This window comes from Dendropsophus ebraccatus, chromosome 5, assembly GCF_027789765.1.
Source record: "Dendropsophus ebraccatus isolate aDenEbr1 chromosome 5, aDenEbr1.pat, whole genome shotgun sequence".
Classification (NCBI taxonomy): Eukaryota; Metazoa; Chordata; class Amphibia; order Anura; family Hylidae; genus Dendropsophus; species Dendropsophus ebraccatus.
The window spans coordinates 31,223,758-31,244,228 of record NC_091458.1 but is presented as its reverse complement, the minus strand read 5'-3'; positions in this window follow the sequence as shown (position 1 = coordinate 31,244,228).

Genomic DNA, 20,471 nt, shown 5'->3' with positions numbered 1-20,471 from the left:
ATGGCAGCACCCCCGAAGGCCAACACAGGAATTGCTCTTCTCATCCTGTTTGGAAAACTAGCATATGGAGAACACTATGGGGGGGATTTATGAACACCGGCGTACAAGTACGCCAGTCTCATATTAGGAACCCTATGGCCATGCTTCAAACTAGTCAGGTTGTACATTGGAATCCTGATGTATACCCATGGCTTACAGCCAAAATCTGATGAGAACAGTCCCTTAGGCCAAAAGTATAATGGAATTAAAAAAAGTCACAGAAAATGTGTAAGTGGAGCCAACTAAGCCCAGAATAAAACAATTGTCAGATAACACTGCTGATTTGGCAAGAATTTATTTTGTAGTCCATTAGTATGGATAAGAGGAATGATAAAAATGATTAATCAGTACTAGAAAGCCTCTATGAATCATGGGTAAGTACGGTCTCCCTGACATTTATCACTCACAAGAATATATTTAATTGCAGTGGAGAGATTAAAATGCTTTCATACGCAATAAGTTAAATTAAAAATCACAAAGGTAAATGCAAGGCTCGGTGTTTAATAGTCGATTACGTATTCTGTAGCGGTCACTGTAATAAAATGGAAATGAGGCCGCGCAGATTGTGGGTGAAATGCGGATCAATTACAGATCAGTGACTCACGCGCGGTGGTCATTCGTGATGGTAGGTGACGATCCCGGGTCCTGTCGGGAATTGTAGATCTATTCATAATTGACAATGTCTAGAATGCATTAATTCTTCATTCCTCGCCGTCTGTTTTATTTTTCAATTAGAACTTTTTAAATGGGAAAGTCCCTAGCAGGTAACGGCAAAAGAAGTGATGGCAAAGAAACTAGAGAATATTAAAAGGATATTAAAAAGTCACAGATTTTTTTTCCCAAAAAATATTCCACTTTAATTAGGCTGGGTTCACACTATGTATATTTCAGGCAGTATTTGGTCCTCATGTCAGGTCCTCATAGCAACCAAAACCAGGAGTGGATTGAAAACACAGAAAGGATCTGTTCACACAATGTTGAAATTGAGTGGATGGCCGCCATATAACAGTAAATAACGGCCATTATTTCAATACCACAGCCGTTGTTTTAAAATAACAGCAAATATTTGCCATTAAATGATGGCCATCCACTCAATTACAACATTATGTGAACAGAGCCTTTCTGTGTTTTCAATCCACTCCTGGTTTTGGTTGCTATACAGCCTCACAAATACAGCCTCAAATATACATAGTGTGAACCCAGCTAAGACTATTATAACTATATTATAATAGAGGTTCTCATGTGCTTTGAACTATTGTAGGGTCTGGGGATGGCGGTAATGAACTCATGACCATTGAGTAATGTCACTGATACTCTTGGATCAGTTGTGCAATATTTTAGAAGAGCCAGTAATGAGTAATGGGGCTAAATATTTTTTTTTAATGAATATCTATTAATCAACATAGAGAAGTAGCCTTTTTCAGGTAGGGTGTGTTTACGTACGCATAATAGAAACATAATAGAACCATTCTATTTGATCAGTAATTTTTTGTAGGTGAGGTCTCGAGAACAGCGGGATTACAATATCCCTCTTCCTACCGGTTATACCTCTAGCTATACAGCTCAGTATACGATTAGCTTTCCCTACCACCTGGTTGCACTCATTTTAAGGCTGTCAGAAACCACTACCCCTAAATCCTTCTCTTCTGAAGTCTTTGCTAACAAAGAACTCAGATACTCGGATAGAGGATTCTTTCTACCCAAGTGCATTATTTTATATTGGAATCATTGAACTGCAGTTTCCATTGTGTGGACCACATATCTAGTAAAGCTAAATAGAAACATAAAAAACATAGAAACATAGAAGATTGTCGGCAGAAGAGGACCACTGGGTCCATCTAGTCTGCCTTTTTAGTATTTTTTTCTTATTATCTTAGGATAGATATATGTTTATGTTTAAATTCTGTTATTGTAGATTTACCAACCACATCTGCTGGAAGTTTGTTCAGGTGCGAATTACGGGTACCATGGGCCCTGGGCAGTTCAGAAATTGTGGGCCCCTGTTAACCACACTCCCTCTAGCCCTGCCCCCACCTCACTAACCACGCCGCAACTAACCTTGCCCGTGGGGGCTATATAACATGTCCTCAGGCTATGTGAACTATAAACGCAGGGCATTGCTGTGGCCATGTTTAGCATCCCACATGTAGAATAGCACCCTCCATAGCATCCCCCTATATAGAGTAGGCCCCTATGTGTATTATTCCTCATATAAAATAACCCCCACTGTGTATCAGTTCCAAGTTTTCTGCTGCCCCTCCCCAGTCCCCACACAACCTCATCACCCCCCCCAGCCAAAAGTCTATTGAAAATCAGAAGTAAGGTGTGTGCAATAAATCTGTAGCTTATTGCAGCTTATATTAATGCTTATACACAATCCAGCTCCACCATAGATCTACCTGTTCCACCGCTACCTTCCATCCTTGGTGAGGATAAGGCGGCATAAAAAGTTTTAAAGTTCCCAATTCCACCAGTGTGTAACCAATTCTTCCATCTTTATTGCTTTTCCAAGAATAAAAGCCCCTGACATATACAAGAGTCAATGCTCAGTGTGACTGCTCCTGGTGATCTTATTCATGGTCATACTACCATTACACCTTGTGCTCCATATAAAGGGGTAGTGATCACTTGTAGTGAAGTGACGTGTGAAGCATATAACAATACCTGCAGAGTGTTTGCTGCCCTGACTTCCTTTCATTCTACGTCTGTGTCCTGCTATCATTTGCAGGTCATGGTGTCAAAGAATTCCGTGGTGTGTAGCAGAAAATATCATTTATGGCCACTCAATAAGACATGCCGCCCCTACATATCTGCTACCCGAGGCAATATACTCATTTTGCCTCATGGCGGAAACAGCCCTGAACATGGGGGCTTAGTGGTAAGCACTGTTACTTTGCATGCTCTTTATTGTTTTCATGGGTTTCCTCCATCAAAATCAAAATCATGGAATTTAGTTTGGAACTGATTTGAGTGTTCTCAAACTATGTACTGCTCCGTGTAATAAGTTGGTGCTATATAAATATAGAAATGATTATTATTCTTAGGCCTTACTAACATATCTGTATTATGGCTCTGTAAGACCTGCTTTGAGTTGTAGACTGTAGTAATATGGCTTCTTTGGAGCCTTATTATGCCTCCGAAGACATAGTTGCATATTCAGTTGGATACCTCAATGTGGAGTTATTGTTCCCTAGGTTTATTGTGTCTAGGCGAGCATATTTCTGACATGTGTCAGTGAAGGAGCTTTATCTGCTGTGACCTAGAACATGGCACAAGTTAAATACATATAATAAAGTGTGCATACTTCTAATTTCCATAAGAAGTAGGTAACAACAGAAAATAGATACCAGTGCATTTTCACTTATTTCAGTTTAAAAAGTTATTTTATGACCTTACTGTGACCTTTTATTCTCTCCTTCTGCTTCTGATGCAAGCTGTCTGCTCTGGTGTCTTCACTAGCTCAAGTTCCTGTTTAGTGTACATGTAGTGGACTTCCTGTTCCTGCTGTACAATCTAACTGGAAATTCAGCCAATTTTGATGTGGGAGACTCCTGTGGGTGTAGAGAGTGATAATGAACAATGTGTAGTGGGAGTGAAATAGAGTTGGCTGAACTCCTAGCAAGGGTGTTGATTAGGAACAGGAAGTCTGTTATATGATGGACACTATATAGGATGTTGGGCTGTTTAAAACAACATAGCAAGCAGAAAGACAGATCGGAAATTAGAGGGAAAGTATCACCTAGATTTTTTTTTAACTGGAACCAGATGCTGTAATATATTTTTCTTTTTATTCAGTTTTTATTTGTGATTGTAGAGGGTTTTTTTTGTGTGTATGTGACTATGGGGGCAGTCTGAACTGTACAACAGGGAACTGTAGTTTGGAGTTGACTTATCGACTGGGATAGTGCTATATGAGTATGCTTTTTGACCTTTGCAGAGGTTGGTGTGCAAGGAGACAGGAGCCGTGACCATTAACCCATGTGTAATGGTAAGGAGATGATCACTAAAAGGTTCCTTTACAGAGAAGAAGTGCCAGATTATTATTGGGCTTAAGGTTCCCATAACTTTATAGCTTTGTTGGCCGTACCTGACGCTGACTCACAAAATCACCTAAGAGGTGTTGGATGAAACAATGGATTCTATTGTAAAACTACGTGGCACCCATAATTCTGGTGCCTTCTTATGTGTCTGTAAAGGGAAGCTGTCGCCAAGACAATGCTATCTCATCTATCACCATCATGTTATAGAGCAGGAAGAGCTGAGCAGATTGATATATACCTTTATGGGAAAAGATTCAGTATAACTTGTAACATGTTGATTAAAATCCCTGCTCATTCTGTGTTAAGGAGTCCAGTGGGCGGTGTCATTCAATGGAGAGGACTCTTTAGCATGGAAACATCAGAGATTTATATCAATAAATTACAAGTTATACTGAATCTTTTCCTATAAAGATATATATCAATCCGCTCAGCTCCTCCTGATATATAACACAATGCCAATAGCTTAGGTATCGTTTGCATGGTGATGGATTCCCTTTAAGGCCCCAGTGCCTGGATGCCATTACTCCAGCACCACTTTTCATGATGTCACCATAACATAAACTCATGCGATACTAATAATTTGTATCTTAACAACTTAAAAATAATGCATACAGGACACGGGATTGGTATGATTTACTAACCCTTCAGCACACTATAGGTTAAGTAATCCAAAACAATTCAAGTCTCTTTATATTCAGATGTTCGCCATTACTTGTAGATACTATTTTATCTCTTTGTTCTGCCGGCTGACACCACCGGAATAAATATCTCTTGTTACGGGCCCATAATGCATTGGAATTATCCCCCCCACCATCCATTTTCAGATAAGACTCTGGTTCGTCTGCCTCATATAATACAGGATATTCTACACAATTACGACATGACAAACAGCCGGTTAATCCCCGCCGCCGCCTTAGCCTGACGGTCTAGTTAGAAGTGCTGCCGTTTTTTTAAAACTTAACTATGTTTATCTGACTCCAAAGAGTTATTTGCCCATTAAGAGTAATCACTCAGCTCCTTAATCTACTTTTAGTTCCACAATTTATTCCGCCCTTATGAATACACTGTCTATGTTACCTTTTTACCCCTGTAGTATAAATGGCACTGCCCAGCACCCATAATAGCTCAGCGACAAATGGCACCACGTAAAATAAATGAGGGAATAAAATGCACATTAAAAAGATGTGTTACAATTGATTTTTATCACATCCCGTTCTATGCTGCCGTGTTGTTTTCCCTCTTTTCCGCGGAGGCTATTTCTAATTCAAAAAGTTGTTTCGGAGGAACGTTTATCATGAAAGCATTGACTGTATCTAAGGAGCACTTGGTTCTTTAGATATGATGTTATTATACAGTATAGTGCATAAATCCTACAAAAGTTATGGTAGTATAGCATTCTAGTTTTACGTTGTTTTTTACTATATACATGTAGGTTTAGTAATAGAGGTGAGCACACCTTGAGCACGCACAGAACTTGGGTGTGCGACACTTGATTACCAGTGGCTGAAGAAGACGGATGCAATCCTAGGAAGTCCTAGAAAACATGGATACAGCCATATGTGTAATAATAAATTGTGACAAATGGAAATTATTGAATCAAATAATTTTTTGGGAATTAACTCGAGACTTTTCAAAAGTTTGGATGGGCAGGTTCGCCGAACTTTGAAGAAAAGTTCCTTTTTGTCCAAACTAAACCTTGATTGCAAACTATTTGCTGTTTTAGTGTGGTTTGCTCATCAATACTTACCTGTCCATGCTCCCCCAGTGTCCCCCGCTGATCACAGCCACCTCCACTTCCTTACTGAGACAAGAGTGACTGCCTGCTCAGCCAATCACTGGCTGCGGCATTGTCCCATCTTAATCAGTCAGTGATTGGTTGAGCAGGCTGTCACTCTCACTTCAGGAGTGACAGCCTGCTTAGCCAATAGCTGACTGAGACAACGCCGTGGGTAGTGATGGGCTGAGCGGCTGAACCATAAACAAACGACACTATAATAGCTAAATAGTTGCAGGTGTTAGGCTGTTTTAGTGCAGTTCAGCAAGGTTGCTCATCAATACTTAGCTGTCAGTGCTCCCCCAGTGTCCTCTTACAGGTTCCCCCACTGATCGCAGCCACCTCCACTTCCAAGACAAACTAATTTTATAGATACTTATCTAGCTAGCTAGATGCAGTGGTGTCACTAGGCATAGGCATTCGGCGCCTAAGCCCCGAAATAATTCTGCCTAGCCCCGAAAGTTATTTACTGCTGCCATCCACCAGCGACGGATTATCAGCAGTCGCGGCCTCTTACCCCTGGCCTGACCCACACCTCGGATTGGCTGCCCTCGGGTGACGTCACTGAAGCTGTGCCCTCAGGTACCACTCACTGAGGGCAGCCTCGCTCCTGCTCAGCCTCTCCTATGCCCAGCCTCTCTCCAGGTGCCAGGAAGCCATCCGGCCAGCTACTTCACCTCAGGGCAATCACTGCTCAAGTGAGGTAATGTGTGTGTGTGTGTTTAGGGGGTGGGTGTGCTAAGATGGGGCCCAGGTGGGTTAATAAGTATGTGTGTGGAGGGGGGGGGGGGCTCAGGTGGTGTAGTATGTGTGTATGGAGGGGGTCAGAAGAGGTAGTGTGTGTGTTTTGGGGCGGAGCTAAGTTGGGGCCCAGGTGGGGTAATATATATATATATATATATATATATATATATATATATGTGGGGTAGGGTGTGTGTGTGTGGGGGGTCAGGTGGTGTAGTATGCTTGTATGGAGGGGGTCTGCTGAGGTTGTGTGTGTGTTTGTGGGGTAGTGTGTGTTGGGGCGGAGCTAAGTTGGGGCCCAGGTGGGGTAATATATATATGTGTGTGTGTGTGTGTGTGGGGGGGGGGGTCAGGTTGTGTAGTATTTGTGTAGAGGTTCAGGTGAGGTAGTGTGTGTGTTGGGGGGGAGGTAAGATGGGGCCCAGGTGTGGTAGGGTGTGTGTGTGTGGGGGGGGGGGGTTCAGGTGGTGTAGTATGCTTGTATGGAGGGGGTCTGGTGAGGTTGTGTGTGTGTTTGTGGGGTAGTGTGTGTGGGGGGGTCAGGTGGCGTAGTGTGTGTGTGGAGGGGTCAATTGGAGTAGTGTGTTTGTGTAGGGAGGTCAGGTGGGGTAGTGTGTGTGTGTGTGTGTGTGGAGGGGGGGGGTCAGGTGGGGTAGTGTGTGTGGCGGGGTCAGTAAAGGTAGTGTGTGTGTGGTCTTAGGTGGGGTAGTGTGTGTGTGGGGGGTCAGGTGAGGTAGTGTGTGTGTGTGTGTGTGGGGTGGCGGTCAGGTTAATTGCAGGCGGAAGCGGAACTTAATTACTATGGTGGGTACGGCAGGGGCATTATTACTATAAAGGGGCACAGCGGGGACATTATTACTATATGGAAGCACAGCAGGAGGCATTATTACTATATGGAGGGCACAGTAGGGAGAATTATTACTATATGGAGGTCACAGCAGAAGGTGTTATTACTATGTAGGGCCACAGCAGGAGGCATTATTACTATAAAGGGGCACAGCAGGAGGCATTATTACTATATAGGGGCACAGCAGAAGGCATTATTACTATATAGGGACACAGCAGGGGGCATTATTACTATATGGAGGGCACACTGGGGGCATTACTACTATTTATAGGGCACAGCAGGAGGCATTATTACTATATGGGGCACAGCAGTGGGCATTATTACTATATAAGGGTGCACAGCAGGGGGGCATTTTACAATGTGGGGTAACACAAGAAGGAGGAATCATTACTATGGGGCTCAACATTGGACATTATTACTATATGGGGGCACAGCAGAGGATCCTACTTACAGGGGGCAACACACTTTCCCACCTACTCACTGACACCAAGCAGTGGCATTACTACTGTATAGGAGCCTATAGGTGGGAAAAGGGAAGGAAGTTGAAGGAAAATTACAGAGCCTAAGATGTTTGTCTGGCAGGTTCTAAAGAGATAAATTGCAGCTGGAAGAAATCATCATGGTGGTCTGGGCCAGATGGAGAGGAAAAGGGAAAGAGAACAACTCAGATCAAAGAAGACGTCACCTGTAAGTCACTGAATGAGGTTTTTGCATTTTGTAGAACGTTTTCTGGTAGGAGTTCCCCGAGGCAGGTAATGGTTGGGAAAGCAGACCTCTCAGAGGCTGTGTGTACAGAGGGAGCTGTGAAGGAGCTGCCTGGGCTGTGGTGTGCACCACTACTAATGACAATGACCCTGACAGGAGCCCAGGGCAGGTTCCTGACTGTGTCTGCTTAGCAGCAGTTATTATGAGTGGCGGCAATAGAGCTGGGCTAGTAGAGCGTTCATTGGGGTTACTAGCTTCTGCCCTGGGCTCCTTCGCTAACCGCTTACAACTGCACTCAAGGGCCCAGGCCCCGGATGTTTTTGGACCCTAGGAACACCCCTGGACAGACAGATAGATAGATAGACAGACAGACAGCATTTTCTTAGTTTCTCCTTGTTCTCACTTGCTCTTCTACTTTTGGCAAAATAAACTTTTTAGGTGATAAAATCCACTAACAAGGGAAGAACAATAGGATCAATGTGAATATCCAATAGTTTATGTTACAATCAATAGAGTCCAATGTAAAGAGCTTAATTAAAGCTGGCGTGTATTTAGGGACATCACTTATCCTCAGCCTCATTCATCAGAGAATTTTTAATGTCTCTCAAGAGGCGCTGGATGAGCTCTCAGAGATAACATGAATAATTGCATAAACAGGAACACATATTAAACAGATGATAAATGTTTACTCTGGGCACAAACCAAGAACAAGGTCACATTATGGGTTTTCTCTTTATCCCTTTTTTTTTTTTTTAACTTAATGTGAAAAGATATTTCTATCAAATCCATTTTTCTTTGTTCTTTGTAAAGTTGCAGTTTGTTTGCCGACATGGGTCCTTGTTGTCGTCATACAGTATATTGCCCATGGCCGGATTTAAATCTCGATCCAACAGTGCTAACCACTGAGCCACCATCTAATCACATGGGGAAACATAGAGACTACATGTAGACCTTGCCTCTGGTTGAATTCAGACTCTCTGGATAACATTGCTAAGTACTACTACTCCTTTATGGCAGTGTTCACCAACCTGTGCTGCTTCTCTAGCTGTAGTTGGAGACAATTGCTTTTAAAGATTTAATCCTGGTTTTGACTAAAACATAATTGTATGAATTATGAATACAGTTATAAAACTACCCAAGATATTCTACAAGTCTCCCAATTTATATTCTGAACATAGTGATCTATTGTCAGACAGAGGAAGGACTAGAACAGGACTAAAAAGAATCCCTGGCACTCCAAATACAGTACAAATATAATATCACCCCTCCCCCACATAATGGAAAAGTAGTAAAAAAAAGTATTGTGCATCCTACCTCATGTGCCCCCATTACTGTACCTACAGTGCTGCCCAACACTAACATATACTGTACTTCAGACTAGTCTTTCTACCCCTTACCTCACAGACTACTCATGGTCACCATAGCTTTCCCACCGATTTCTCACCCCATCTCACAGACTTCTCCCCATAGTTCCCCTTTCTCTCCCTCACAGACTATTTCCCATAGTTCCCCCTTCTCTCACTCACAGACTGCTCCCTATAGTTTCCCATTCTCCCTCTCGCAGACTGCTCCCCATACTTCCCCTTCTCTCTCTCACAGACTTCTCTCCCCATAGTTCCCCCTTCTCTCCCTTACAGACTTCTCCCCATTGTTTCCCCTTCTCTGCCTTAAAGAGTGCTCCCCATGGTTCCCTCTTCTACCCCTCACAGACAGCTCCCAATACTTCCCCCTTTTCTCTCTCACATTCTGCTCCCTATAGTTCCCCATTCTCTCCCTCACAGAGTACTCCCCATAGTTCCCACTTCTTTCCCTCCTAGACTGCTGCCCGTAGTTCTCACTTCTGTCCCTCACAGACAGATCCCAATACTTCCCCACTTTTCTCTGTTGACTTGCTACTTAACTAGATTATAACAGTTGTGGGTTTTCTTCCTTCAAGACTAATAATATTTTTATTTTACCACTGACAATATGGTGGATTCATGTATCCATCAATCTATGTTATCAGCACTCTGCTAGTACAGCCTGCCATATTGCTTAAATGCCCAACTGCTATTGATTGCGGCATCTACCGGCATCAGAGCAATCCTCAATGTCAGTCATTACCAAGATCTGTCGGCTGCACATTTATACCATAAATGTGTATCTTGAGTAGTGGAAGGGGAAAAAAGAGAAAAGCAAAAAAGTATATACATATATATATATATATATATATATATATATATATATATATACAAATGAATTCTTACTGAATGAATATATATTTTTGTTTAACAATAAAATAAAAAATAAATAAAACAAAGATCCAAAAACAAAAAATAAGGAAAATAAATAATCTTGGTAGCCCAACAAATATAATATTAGACCCATTAAGCCACCATGTGCAAAATTGCTATAATTGTTTGGTCAATTTGAATCAAAATCCTCTGGCTATTCAGAGGTTAATGCAGATATGATTCACTAAAATAATGCAAAATTTTGATTGTTTGATGACCACCCTGCTACAAAAAACATAAAACAAAAAGGTAAGATGAAGAAACATCATACAGCATATAAATACCTGCTCAGTGTTGCTGCTGTGTTTCCAGGGGATATTAGTCATGCTTTGATGTGCCGGTGACTCATGTTTTACACTTGGCTCTGTGGTTGTCATTTGAAATGTCACACTATTTGCTTTTATTTTTGTAAAATATTCCCTACATGTTTACTATGGCACAAAGTAAAAAAATCTATCATCTGTTTTCATTGTGTCTTCAGTCATTAGACATACGATGGAACAGAGAGAATAATGATTGTTGATAGCTGTGATATTGCTGATATAAAAATAACATATTGCTCTTTTTTCCTAAAGGAAGGGAGATGATTCTGCATCATTGTTAAAACCTTCCATCTTTATTTTCATTTTTATACGCTCCAGACACAGTTTCTGATGCATTTCAAGCTGTAGTTTAGCTCTAAATCCATCACATAAAGTTTTGACTCTCTCAGTGTTAGTTCATAATGTGCGTAGGGGGGAGAGTATCCTTGGAGGACTAATCACAATAGACACAGGAATCATCTGGGCTATGTACAAGTTTAGCAAGAAACCAGCGCTCACATAGCTAACTGCAGAAGTTGGAGAAGAGAATGAAGAGAATGTTTCTCTGAAAATAGGACCTAGCTTCCTTATGCAGGCTTTTTGGAGTGGGATTGAAATATAAGCCCTGTTCATAAAACAAGCCCTAGTTAAAGGTCATCGACCTAGTAAGCCCTAGTTGAGGTCATTGACCTAATTGCCGACAGTGGGTGGCTGATCATCAGCCAATCAGGATCAGGTTTGTTATGATTCGCCTCAACCTACTCAACACAAACTGCAAGGGAGGCAGGAGGGGTAAGAAGATGCAATGTAGGGGACACTGAATATGGGGGGGAGGGGGGAGTACATGGACCAACTAAAGGATGGGTATAAAGTATGGGGACTACCTGCAGAGAGGGGATGTATACAGTATGGGGACTACCTGCAGAGAGGGGATGTATACAGTAAGGAGGTTAACTACAGATGGGGGTGGGGGGGAAGGTCTACAGTATGTGGTCTACCGGCAGATGGGGATGTATACAGTAAGGGGAAACAACTACAGAAGGGGAGGGAGGTATAAAGTATGAGGACTATGTACAGATGTGGGATGTATACAATATGGGGGAACACCTACACAGGAGGAGAGAGGTATACACTATGGGGGTCTTACTGTAGAGGGAGGATGTATATAGTATTGGGGAAAAACTACAGAGGGGGGATTTAGGTATATAGTATGGAGCCCTAACTACGGGGAAACTTACAGTATAGGAGCCTAACAACTGTGGGACATATAGTATGGCGGCTAACTATCATATAGAGTGGGGCTACAGTGTAGAGGCATAGGGGCATAGAAAATTACACCTACCCTAAAATAAGCCCTAACCCTTTTTTTAAAGAAAAAAGCCTAGTATTACCAGAGTATGAAGAACCATTGAGTTTTACCCTTTCCAGCCTATAACACTAGCCTACCACTGCCCCGTGCCTCAAACATTATTTTTGATGATTGGGCCTAAAGATGGTTTGTTTGTTAATTTATTTATTTTTTAGAGGAAGGGGGGAGATTTATGGTATAGAAAGAAGCAGCTTTAAGGACCCAACGCCACTTTACTACATAAGAAGACACCAGTTTTATAGAAACACACACAGGAAGAAAGTCATGTTACACATTTGGCATTATGGTCCAGTAGCTATAATACTCTTCACATTGGGGGCAATTTATCAATACTGCAGCTGGAATATGCCAGGAAAGAGATGCAGATCTTTGGCGTAAATCATGGCAAAAATTTAAAAATTGAGCAAAAATTGAGCTGGTGTAGATATCCGCAACTGCAATGCGGCTGGCACAGATCTGCTAGATGTACTGAAAACCACGTGTCTCTTAGTAAATCTGGTGTGGGGCATGGGAACGTGGCTTTATGTAAGACCGGCGAATGGGTACACCATTCTTGATAGATATCCCCCATTGTCTCCATTATACCCCAAAATAATTTTATGCTGGGAAGAAAAGGGTTTTTATACAGTTCCTGGCAAAATGTAGAAGAAAAGTGTCTGTCAGCTTTAGTTACTTTTTTGCTAATATCTAGACTTCTGTCAGGTTCTTTACTTCTTGATATGTCTTTAAGTATTACTCCATTATCACATGTCTAAGTTCTGTAACACCAAAGTCACAGCCATATTGTGATTTTTTTGTTTTGAGAATTTACTATATTTGGTTAGTTCCGAGGCTGCATCAGATGACTCAGCCTCCGGAGAGATGAAGTTCACACTTGAGGATCGGTTGCAGGTGCAGTTTATTTATTACTCAAGAATAGAAACCAGAGTCGCTAATTTATTAGGTTGTCTAGGCCAATTATATACAGTGTCGGCCTTGTAGTCCTTAAGATCACAAGCTGTAAGTACTTGACATCGTTTGTTTCCATAATAGCGATCTCATGTTTCATCATGTTTTATTATCCAACTGGGGAAACAATTGTAATTCCGTGTAATTAAACCACGTCTTCTGCCAGTGTGATCTCAGCCCTAATATCAGCGAGCATGGCTTCTTCTTGATCAATGATGAGACAATCAATCTACTTGATTGAACAATCTGATAAAATACGACTGTGATGGATAATCTGTTTCTAGTCTTCTTGGGATCATTATCTCCCCCCCCCCCCCCCAACACATCCCCACCATTGGATCCAACATCCAATCTCTGCCAGGAGAGAACGTGATGGATAAAAATTTTGTCAAGTTTTATTGTGCAATAATGATAGGTATATAGATCTCTCCCTATGCCTAAGCAGGAAAAGATCTATCAGTCAATGCTGGCGAGGCAGGCAGAAGCTACATGGCAGTGCCCCAGTGATTTGTTGTTCGGCCAGCATAAAGGTGAAGACAAGGTCCCTTAAATCAATGTGATGTTCTCAAATATTCACACATGTGAGTGGTGGAGAAGCAGGATAGGACTGACCTACCAGAAGATACTCAGGTTCCCTAATTCATGAGTTTATCACAACCCAAGGGATCACCATGTACCAAGTACCAGGAAGCAGTGGTGACAAGCGGGAACCAGGGGGCATTTAAGCGCCAACTGTGAATAATCTCAGTCAGATGTAAACAATGTTATGACCCCAAACGGCCAGTTCAATGAAGCTAATGTAATACATGCAACCAATGAATTACAGTGATACTGTCACCCCCCTTATTCTCATTTGGACAATGTCACCTAGGAGGGGATTCGAGGCAGTTGGGCCCAATCTCCCTGCTGCGTGACACTTTCCCCTAAAGAAATGAAGCAATTTTAGAGCAGAAAGAAGACACAGACAAGTTTTATACAGGTGTATAAATGTGCAATGTGCTGCATCTAAGCTTGTGGAGAAATGCATATAAAGTAAGGGAGTTGACAATATCACTTTGAAGGTATTAAAGGGGAACTCCACATAAGGAAAACTTGCTTTCTATTAAAGGTACATTAAAAGTTATATAGATGTGTCTATATAATGTATTACCGTATCTGTACAGTTCTGCCACACTGGCAGCTAATAGAAATCCAGGAAGTGAAGAAAACTGGCCTCTGTGCCAATTCACATTGTCTCCTGCTCCTTCTGCTCTCCCACCTTAGGAGACAAATCTTCCATGCCTCTGTCTTACATTGTGTGTGTTTGCTGAGCACATGCTGATGATGCAGACAGGGAGCAGGGTGTGATGTCCCAGGAGGCTTGGCTGGATCCCCCAATCCCCTGAGTGATTCACCATCTCTGACCGGCCAGAAGCAGGTGCTGCCAGTTGCAGTACTGCAGTGTCTTCACAAAAATGATGCAGTAACACAATTACGTGATGGTAAACGGCAGAGAGGATCAGAGCCAGCACTGCTAATCCCACTGCCAATAAAGTGTGCTGTGATGAGTTACATGTAGAGAATACAGTGTGCTGTGTGGTGTTACAGGTAGAGAATACAGCGTGCTTTGTGGTGTTACAGGTAGAGAAAACAGTGTGCTGTGTGGTGTAACAGGTAGAGAATACAGCCTGCTGTGTGGTGTTACAGGTAGAGAATACAGTGCGCTGTGTGGTGTTACAGGTAGAGAATACAGTGTGCTGTGTGGTGTTACAGGTAGAGAATACAGTGTGCTGTGCGGTATTACAGGTAGAGAATACAGCGTGCTTTGTGGTGTAACAGGTAGAGAATACAGCGTGCTGTGTGGTGTTACAGGTAGAGAATACAGCGTGCTGTGTGGTGTAACAGGTAGAGAATACAGCGTGCTGTGTGGTGTTACAGCTAGAGAATACAGCACGCTGTGTGGCTTTACAGGTAGAGAATACAGCGTGCTGTGTGGTGTTACAGGTAGAGGATACAGTGTGCTGTGTGGTGTTACAGGTAGAGAAAACAGTGTGCTGTGTGGTGTTACAGGTAGAGAATACAGCGTGCTGTGTGGTGTTACAGGTAGAGAATACAGTGTGCTGTGTGGTGTTACAGGTAGAGAATACAGTGTGGTGTGTGGTGTTACAGGTAGAGAATACAGCGTGCTGTGTGGTGTTACAGGTAGAGGATACAGTGTGCTGTGTGGTGTTACAGGTAGAGAATACAGTGTGCTGTGTGGTGTTACAGGTACAGAATACAGCGTGCTAAGTGGTGTTACAGGTAGAGGATACAGTGTGCTGTGTGGTGTTACAGGTAGAGAATACAGCGTGCTGTGTGGTGTTACAGGTAGAGAATACAGTGTGCTGTGTGGTGTTACAGGTAGAGAATACAGCGTGCTGTGTGGTGTTACAGGTAGAGAATACAGCATGCTGTGTGGTGTAACAGGTAGAGAATACAGCGTGCTGTGTGGTGTTACAGGTAGAGAATACAGTGTGCTGTGTGGTGTTACAGGTAGAGAATACAGTGTGGTGTGTGGTGTTACAGGTAGAGAATACAGCGTGCTGTGTGGTGTTACAGGTAGAGGATACAGTGTGCTGTGTGGTGTTACAGGTAGAGAATACAGTGTGCTGTGTGGTGTTACAGGTACAGAATACAGTGCTGTGTGGTGTTACAGGTAGAGAATACAGCGTGCTGTGTGGTGTTACAGGTAGAGAATACAGTGTGCTGTGTGGTGTTACAGAGAGAATACAGCGTGATGTGTGGTGTTACAGGTAGAGAATACAGTGTGCTGTGTGGTGTTACAGGTAGAGAATACAGCGTGCTGTGTGGTGTTACAGGTAGAGAATACAGCGTGCTGTGTGGTGTTACAGGTAGAGAATACAATGCACAAATGGATTTTTGGTAGTTTTAAAACTGGCATAGATAGGTAAGTAACACTATATGCTTCTGCAGAAGTTTCATTTTTCCCCCCTCTACCTTAAGTTCCCCTTTAAGGGTACCATGGGCCCCATGCCGTTAATAAAGTATGACCCCCTTCGCCCACATGTAATGGTGCTATTGCAATGGAAAGTTATAAAGATTGTGGCTAAAGAGTTTTTTTGTGTTGGCTATATAGTAGTCATAGTTTATGTTTCATAGACCACGCTTATGTAGCCTTAGGGAAAGATAATTACAGAAAAAATGCAATGCTGCAATTATAGGTATCATAGCCTCAGGCTATAATAAATGCAGCACAGGGTTGTTGGTGCCTATCATTTTATTAAACTTCTGACATGTCATAGAGAAATCATTGCTAGAGCAAGGGGGGTGAGGTGCTCTCTGCTATTTTTCTGCTCTGCTAATGAAAACAGCGTGAGTGTGTACAGATCCCTGACCTATTCTAGCAATAGATGGAGGTCTCAGCAACCAGACCCCACCGATCACAACTTCTGACATGTCAGGAAAGCTATTGATCATGATTCCACTGTATGGAGCTCTAGTGAGACTGCATCTGGAATACTGTGTCCACTCCTGGAGACCTCACCTAGGATACTGAATGGGTCCAAAGACAGGCTACAAAAATAGTAGAGGGTGTCAGGTATATCAGGAAACACTTAAGGATGTTAATCTGTATAGTCTGGAAAGAAGGGAAGAGGGGGACAGGATCGAAACCTTTAAAGTGAATGTACCATTTTTGTTTTATATTACCCTGACGGCGCCGATGCAGTGATTTCAGTGGCGGGTCACTTTTTCATAATGTACTAGAGGTGGGCCCAGCGTCTCCCAGTGTAATGGTGTAATTGTGATACTCGGCCACTTCTGTGATGGTCGGCTGCTGGGTTAGGTGGATACAGGTGTGATGTAAATACCTGCTTTGGCCGGTTTATTATCCTCAATGGTCGGTAACCTCCAGGAGTGTTGAGGGTTACTTGGGAACTTGCCACAGCAACCTCAAGTGGTAGCAGACCCACCCGGGTAGTTGGTACCGCCATTAACAGAAAGGGGAAAAATTCTGTTCGTTTAGTGAAAAATAGAACACTGAATAAGGCTTGAGATTAACAGAACACGCAATACAAGAGTGCAGATCTTGACTCAGCAAACGCTGTGGCTGACAGTGAGGTAGAACCAGTGCTTGTAAGAGTTGGTGCTTTGTAGAGAGAAAGAAGAGTAGAGGAGTTGTCAGAGGAGCCCTTCCCAAGTTGTAAGTGTGCTCTGCTGGAACAGGTGTGTAGAAAGAAAAATAAGTGATACTCATACTCACGGATGCCTAGTTGTGGCTCTGAAACGCCTATGCCACCTAGTTGCATAGAACCCGTCCTAGGTGGCTAAGACTTCCCAGTCGTCCTGCGCTGCGCAGTAGGATATGTAGACCTTTTCCCTGGTAGCTTTGTCCTATTGGGGTTAGCTTCTCTTGTTTCAGGAGACTGCACTGCACGGTTTAGAAAGGTTCCTGGCGTGGGCAAAGGTTATCCTAGGTGGCTTCTCTCCCCTAAGGTCAACTTAACACTATATACTGAATGAAGTTGTTTGCATAGAGAATAAAGTCTTTAGTTACTGTCTGTCTCTGTCCCTGTCAGGGGTCCTGGCCAAAGACAGGCCCTGGCTTAACTTTTACAGGAACTGGTTTGGGTTTGCTTTCTCTAACACTGAATACTAGTTAGAGACTGACTTCACTACCCCCCATTAAGCCCTCCTGTGAGTGGTGGGGCTGAGTGAGTGTGAGAGAGAGAGGATAAAAGAGATAGGTAGAAGAGAACCAGCATATGGGATTGGTCAGCACATAACAGATGGTATACAACAAGTAACCCTTTGTCTCCTTCAGCTGTGCAACAGGTTAGGTAAGGCAGTAGTGACACCTAGTGGGGAAACACCATACTACATCTCTCACTCTGTAAACCTGAGTGAAAACTTTGCACAGGTGCCAAGGAACAGCAAAGCCTGTGCTGGGACACCATATAATGATCTCCCCTCCCCTCTGTGACGTGACTCTGCTTGATTCTGATGAAGGCATGTCACTGAGAGGAGGGTATATCATTATACTGGGGGCGCCAGGGCCATCCTTCAGTGCATACAGCAGGCTAGTGCACAAGAATACAATGGCACCAAGCATGGGAACCGAGCCATTTTGAAAAAGCGACTGCACCAGCGCCAACAGGGTGTCCCGTTTCATGCGTTCTGCACTTTCTCCAGCTGTGAGACACGTAATACAGTTGGTGCCGCATCTATATGGGTGGGCCCAAACAACGTCATGGCAACTGTACAGTTTGTGGTGCTTTACTCCCTTCCCTGGACAGATTATGGCCGTGAACCTACAATAAAGTAAAAAGAGAAGCATCGGGTAAGTGCTGCAACTAGTTTTTTCTGCATTGGACAGTTTGCCTTGCTGGTTTTCATCTTGTTGCTCTCAGCACAACCATAATAAACTATCTGTGATATTGATAGTAGAGGACTCTGCATAGTCACTAGTCCAAATGTAGAGTTGGGTATCTAGTTGTTGTTGTGTGTTCCACCCCCCCCCCCCCCCCCCCCCCTTATGCAGGTATGTCCCCGGGTAGGCAGATGGGTAGGTTTCCCACCACCATTATGCAGGTATGTCCCCAGGTAGGCAGATGGGTAGGTTTCCCACCACCATTATGCAGGTATGTCCCCGGGTAGGCAGATGGGTAGGTTTCCCACCACCATTATGCAGGTATGTCCCCAGGTAGGCAGATGGGTAGGTTTCCCACCACCATTATGCAGGTATGTCCCCAGGTAGGCAGATGGGTAGGTTTCCCACCACCATTATGCAAGTATGTCCCTAGAGATCATGCTTAGGTTAAGTCATTGAAGTCATCAGTGAAATCATTGCAGGCTGCAGTCCAATGCTGGCTATAGCTTACACTGACATTTTTAAACTACATGCGCATATGAATTTTGTTTGGAAAGAATCACCTGTAAATATCGACAAGATGGAAATTATTTTTAAGTGTATGGATTCTTCTGATATTAAAACAAAGTTTGCAGTTTTTATTTAGAACTAATCTACATTAGATGGGTTGCTTTCTGAATACATTGCATTATTCCTCTTTTACTCATCCTGAGTTAGGGGCCTATTACACGGACTGATCATCTACCAAATCAGGCAGAATCGACCAGATATCGCCCCATGTATTAAATACGATCATTGGCTGATTGTTGTCTCTCAACATGTTTCTTGGATTCCCCACTTACCCCAGCTTCCCCTGCTAACAATGTCCGTGCAGCCCTTGCAACATTTAATCGAGCCATCTAATAGGCTCTGTAAGGGCCCTATTACATGTAGCGATAAACGGCCGAATCAGGGCAATTCGGCCTGTTATCGCTCTGTGTAATAGAGGGAACGATCAGCCAGTGAAACGATCATCGGCCGATCATAACCGTAAAAACTCACCTTACCAGGTTCCCTGGTGTCCTCAGACGTTCCCTGGTTCCGATCTCTGACAGGCCGGTGGCTGCTCCGCCAGTCACTGGCTGAGCCAGGTCGCAGCAAGGGATCAGCTGAGCGGTCGGAGGCCTGGAAGTGCAGAGATCGGAAAAGAAGGCAGAAATGCAGACATTGGGGAAGGTCCAAGGACACCAGAAAATTTGGTAAGGTGAGTTAATATTTTATTATTTTACACTAAAGGCAAGGGCTGCACTGACATCACCAACAATATATACTGTCCGATAGTCATCAAGTGTAATTGCTCAGTAAACGAGCACTGATCTATTGGAGGACATTGGAGGACATTGGAGGACATCCTTGGCAACTTTCCATTTGGCATTCAGCCTGTCTACACATCTAGTCCAGTATTGGCGAATCTTCAACCCCCCCAGCTGTTGCAAAACTACAGTTCCTATCATGCCTGGGCAGCCAAAGCCATATCATTGGTTTTCTAGGCAATTGAAGTTTTTCAACTGCTGGAGTGCCATAAGGTTCGCCATTACTGGACTACAGTAGGTAGACGAGAGAGACACCAGACAACCCCTCCAACCACTGTGCACTCAGCAGCAGCTTGCTGTTAGTTTCCACCTAGAAAAGAGATAAAAAACAAGCTTAACCAGCCAAAAATGTGAAGATTTATTACAGAGATCTAGAATTTGCATTCCTGATTCTATCACCGATGTTAGCCAAAGGCAGAGTCTTGATAGAACATCCCAAGCAGGTGACTGAGCGTGGGAGATTTAGCCTGAGATTTTGGTGCGATAAACAATTTATCATAGGAGAATTCATTATAACATGTTCATATCCTTCCAGTCCATGGAGTTTACACCATAGATCTCACTCCTTCATCTCCACGCTATTCTGCCACCAGCTGTACTTATACCATCTACTGAGATTGTTCCGATACGGTTTTGATGAATCAGTGGATTTCTCACTTCGCCGCTATGTTTCGTCAATGTAGCGTCTAATAAACTTATGTACTGAATTTAATGTTCTAGCTCTTGATAAA